Raw genomic sequence first — 6000 nt, 5'->3', positions numbered from 1 at the left:
ATATATTACTGACCTTAAGCACAGATTGCTGAAATGAACATCAGAACATTTGTTAAGGGTGGTAAATATTATAAACTGATGTAAGAAAAAAAAATTTAAGTATATTAGAATAAATTATATTAGACAAGTTTGCTAATTACCATAATTTTCAGGTAAGCTACTCCAAGTCACAATCTCTCAGAAGGCGTTACAGAGAAGTGTAAAATAGGAATAGCAAATTGCACTTTACAAACTTAGTATATGGAAAAATTCTACAGTGGCACTATTAGTATAGGCCATAAGAAAGCAGCCTAAAAAGTTAAACACAAGTCCAGTGAATTCTATTCTGGGGAGGTTTGAACATTAGGTACAAAAATTTATCAAAGAATTCAAAAACTTCTGCATAGTGACATGATTTTCTAAGTACCAGCCAAACTATTGGCAGTTGTTTTTCTCAAACGGAAAATTGTTTTTGTCCCATCAGAACAAAATCAGATGCTATAAAACTCTATTTCCCATAATAGTGCATTGAAAGAAATGCAGAAGTGGGCATATACAAGGATAATGGTGTGAAGTAGAGAGCCTTGACCCAGAGCTAGAAAACCCATAGTGTGTGAGCATGTATGTGTCTCTCTGTGTGTGCGTGTGATAATAAGCAGACGTATAGGCATTTTCAGTGCTACTGAAAAAGAAGTTTATATTCCAATATTATATGGATGCATAAATCAATTACAGAGAAATAGTTAATCAAGGATCTTTTAGAAAACAAATTTGGAGGACTGATGTGATAGCAAAACAATAATTTGCAATTGATATTAGAACCCATGCTATAATTTCTCTCCCCCTGCACCTCCCTGCCCTCCTAGATGCAGCCAACCAGTGATCTGCTTTCTCTCACTAACAGATTAGTTTGCATTTTCTGGAATTTGATAGAAATGTAATCATATCATATATATATATTTTTTTTTAAAAGAAATTCACGTTCTTTTATTTATTTATTTATGGCTGTGTTGAGTCTTCGTTTCTGTGCGAGGGCTTTCTCTAGTTGCGGCAAGTGGGGACCACTCTTCATCGCGGTGCGCGGGCCTCTCACCATCGCGGCCTCTCTTGTTGAGGAGCACAGGCTTCAGACGCGCAGGCTCAGTAATTGTGGCTCACAGGCCCAGTTGCTCCGTGGCATGTGGGATCTTCCCAGACCAGGGCTCGAACCCGTGTCCCCTGCGTTGGCAGGCAGATTCTCAACCACTGCGCCACCAGGGAAGCCCTCATATATCTTTTTAAAGAATTCTTTTGGTATAGGCTAGAGTGGGATGTAGACAATGTGGACATAGGTTTGTGCATGATGTCAAGATAGATTGCAAAAAAAAGAAAATCTGATGGAGAACAGGACAATGATATGAAGATACTACCTGGATAAAAATTTCCACAGCTCTTTGTAAAGGAGCAATTAGAATTTACTATCAGAACAACATTGTGTATTACTTTTACCTTGTTTATAAATATTCATACTTCCTTTAGTTATATATTTAAATACATGTATTTTTGTTTTTATAGTCTAGGTTCAGAGGTCCTTCTAACAGTTTGGTAGAGCTAGCATAAAAAAATACCACAGACTAAGTGACTTAAATGACAAAAATTTATTTTCTGACGGTTCCGGATGCCAGAAGTCTGAGATCAAAATGCCAGCAGGTTTGGTATCCTCTGAGGCCTCTCTCCTTGGCTTGCAGATGGCTGCCTTCTCTCTGTGTCCTCACACTCTCTTCCCTCACTCTGTGTGTATCTGTAATCTATTCTCTGCTTTAAGGACACGAGTCATATTGAATTAGTGCCCACCCATGTGTTCAAATATAGTCACATTCTGAAGTACTGGGAGTTAGGACTTCAACATATGAATTTTAGATCATTAAAATCCTCAATTATCTTTTTCTTAACCTTTACAAAATGCTAAATTAAAGGAACCTAAACCTAGATCACAACCGACAAATTCAATTGAAAATCTTCTGAGCTTTTAGAAGGATTCTGCTAAGACTTGGATGTGATGATTATTACAATGAATGCTTTCTGCTACAGGAAGTACTTGTAAACTATAAAATGATATGTGTCATTTTCATTGAACCCGCAATTAGATTCTTCTGTGTAGTAGTGACTGCTATATAAAATGTATCGCTTTATTTCATCTTTGTTCTGGGAAGTATGTTTACAAATGGTTCGTATAGAGAATATAGTTTTATTACTAATTTTGTAAATTATCACTATTGCATCTCTAAATAATTTATCACTGTATTTTCAGGTAATGTCATTTTTCTAACTTTTTATTTCCTTTGATAACCATAAATACTAACTCTTCTCTCGTTTGGGGGGTAGCTTTAAAAAAATTCACCAGAATTAAAATTTTTAAATGTGTCAAGTTTTTAAATTTCAAATTTTAAGACACTAAGTCTGAAAACTATGATCTTTCTCAAAAAGATATAGTTGGTTGTCTTTTTGAGACAATACAATTTGTTTTAAAAAAAGGAGATACTTTAAGTTGTTTAGTATCTGTCTGTGATTTTATAACATCAAAAATGATCTAAGATTGTGATCATAGTCATTTATAATGAATGCCAAATATTTTTTATTTTCTATAAATACAGGATTGTAAATGGGTAAATAAAGCACTTTCCTCTTATGCATTGCATCAGATATTTTACATGTTTCATGAGATACATGGTGCATTTACTTAAATCATCCATTATTTATTCTAGGCATTGTGCTTTATAATCTCTAATGTTTGTATATTATATATATAATATACATATATATCCAAATAATAAACTAAAAATTTCCAGCAAATTTAAGCACACATGGTTTCAGAAGTCCAATTCTTAAAACTTACATTGTTTGCTTTAAGTTTAATTAATAGTTGATCTTATTGTTTTAGACACTGTGAAAAGAATGGTTACTATTTATTATGAAACCGATAAAACAAAAGCAATCACTTAGTATAGTATACATTACTAAATTTAATCTACAAAACTTCAGATACTTGAGTATAGTAGTGAAATGATATGTGCCTAACAGCCACATGAATAACAACTGCATATTGCACAGATAGTGCAATCACTTTGTGATAGATTTTGTTATGGGATGAAGTGTGTCCCCCCAAATTAATATGATTAATATGTTGAAGCCTCAACCCCCAGTACCTCAGAATGTGACTGTATCTGGATCATATTTTTAGTGAAAAAAATTAGAGTGTTAATAGCAGCTTTCTATAGCAGTGGATATATGTGCAAATTGATTTGGCTTAATCCAGTAAATAAGCAAATCACCTGTGTCCTTTGAACACACACACACACACACACACACACACACACACACACACATACATACATACATACATACATACATACATACATATCTATTAGGTTCCCATTATCCCATTATGCTAAGCCTTTCAGCTGATTTCTTCATCTGTTTGATGGCTGATTTTGAGAGGTTTTAGGGGAAATCTAATTAGAGAGAATGTGTGAAGAGAAATGTGCAAACCAGGCTTTCCTTGCTAAAGCTAAAAGGACTATGCTTTGCTAGTGAACAATGTGGGATGGAGAGTCTGCTGTTGCCAACCCTTCACCTCTCTGACTCTGGTGGTCCTGAACCTTTCTTTGAGCATTGAGCCACTCTGTTCTGATGGTGATTTCAGGGCTGCCTACCTGCTCTCAGCATCTGCAGGCAGTCTGCACACAGGAGACTTTGCTTGCGCGTAAGCCACTACACCTTTCAAAGTGAGCACAGATGTCCTACACCACCCCACCTTCTGTTTGTTCTGGGTGAATCTTTTCATCCATTTCTCACATGACTTGGTCACTTATTCACAGTAATAAATGATAGGAAAAAAACTAGAATTGCTTCTGGGCCACATCCTAGGCTTGAAATGTGTGTGATTTTTACACGATAGTTTATAATAGATGATTGATTTTAAAATACATGTCTCACTTATACTTTGACATGAAGACTGGAAATTTCATTTTCAAATCTTCTGTATGGCAAAATTAGAAATTGATTTTAAAATTAACATATGCTTTCCTATAAAGATCTGATAGGTGTGTTTAGATTACTTTCAGGATGCTAGAGACTCAGAACAATCCTTTAGCAAAGTGTTACAAAATGCACGTATACATTCCATACTTTCTGACACCTAAGAGTTAACATATACTTGTCAAGTCAAACCATGACTTCAATTTGAGACTTCGAGTTGTCTTTGTAATTTATCTTGTTGATGTTAATTCACATAGAATGATATGGATATATTAGTCTTTGGAAAGTAATAGAAAGGACTTGGGTGTTTTTATATCCTTTGTATGTTAAAAATACATTATGACATGATTAAGTATTGCTTTTGTTCTTTCACGCATTCTAAGGCTGGGTTTCTTAACAGCAATACCTTTGTTATTCTGGGCTGGGTAGTATTTGCCATGGAAGGTGTTCTGTGCCTTGTAGGATGATCAGCAGCAACCTTACATTGTATTCACTCGATGCCAGTAGGACAGCCTCCCCGCGCCCCACCCCCCCACCCCGCGCACATACACACTGTGTGGTAACAACCAAAAGTGTCTCCAGCCATGCCAGTGGCCCCTGGGGAGAAAAACCACATGCAGTTAAGAACGATGGCTCTAAGGAATTTATTGAAACATCATAGCATATTAGAAAACAAGAGTTTTTAGTCTGTATACCAGAATTTAATCTCAACTTTGCTACTTACTAGCTTTGACTTTTAGTGTGCCACTTTATTCTTTGGGATTTTATTTTCTCATTTAAAATTTGAGGGCTCCCTTCATCCACTGCTTAGAAAATTTAGAATCAAATGCTAACTCCTTAACATGGTTTTGAAGGAAAACACAATCTATGATTAGGGAAAATAACCCAAGGAAACTAATTTAATTTCGTTGGTCAGAAAGAAACCTCTCAAAGGTGACATGTAAAATGAAACATGAAAGAATAAAAATGCAAGTCTTGGGATGAAGAGGATGAAGAGTGGTCTGGGGAAGGAAAAAAAAGCAAGTACAAAGACCTCAAAGTCTTTGTCTAAAAGTACATGTGATTTTTCTCCCATTCTATAGAGATTTTGTCGTTTGTTGAAGGAGATCAGAGTGTCACACTAAAATTTGCTACTTTGGCATATGGATTACTTTGAGCTGATGGAAGTTGAGACACAGGAAGAGCTCTATGCCCTTCCCTCACCTGCCTAAACAGGACATCAATTCCCCTTGTGAAGATGTCCTCCACTCTCCTATAACAGGAAGAGGGGAACAGCTCTTATCACCAGAGAGGGAGGCAGCACGGAGATGACTCTGCATGAAGTAACCATACCAAATAACCCTTATTTACCATTAGTTTCCCTCGTATATTTACTGTCCCACAATTTACTACCCTGATAAACCCAAACCCCCTTTCCTTTTTCTAGTTGCTTGTCCACAATTTATCATTCTTTGTTAAAAAGATATATGAGCTCTCGTGTCTGACCACTTCTTTGAGTTTTTCACTTTTGTGAAGCCTCTGTGCACATAAAAATATATTAACATTAAGTAAAATTGGCATTCTTTTCTCCTGTCATTCTGTCTTTTACCAGTATGAGTCACAGGCCCCATTTATAGAACCTAACAGAGTAGAAGAAAAGCTTTTCCTCTCCTACAGGCATGATATGTCTACTTACCACCAGAGATTCTGGCATATATTAGGGTCTCACTAATTACTTGTTGAATAGATAAGTGTATGAGAATAATATTGACATTTATTTCTAGGCCTGATGTCAAAGGATACACTGCATGTGAAAGAACTACAAGAATTATATAGTGTCACACATAGCTAATGGTTATTATTACCATTTTTGTTTTCACAGTTTATTATATTGATATTACACAAGTCAGTATAATACATATAGTGAAGAAACTTTTACTTCATTAAGTTTGGATTGGCATAATTTTGAATTTAGGATTACAGATAGAATCTTACCCTTGTACGTAACGTGGTTCCAGCCACATT

This window comes from Balaenoptera musculus, chromosome 10 (genome assembly GCF_009873245.2).
Source record: "Balaenoptera musculus isolate JJ_BM4_2016_0621 chromosome 10, mBalMus1.pri.v3, whole genome shotgun sequence".
NCBI classification, from domain to species: Eukaryota; Metazoa; Chordata; class Mammalia; order Artiodactyla; family Balaenopteridae; genus Balaenoptera; species Balaenoptera musculus.
This window is presented reverse-complemented; position numbering follows the sequence as displayed.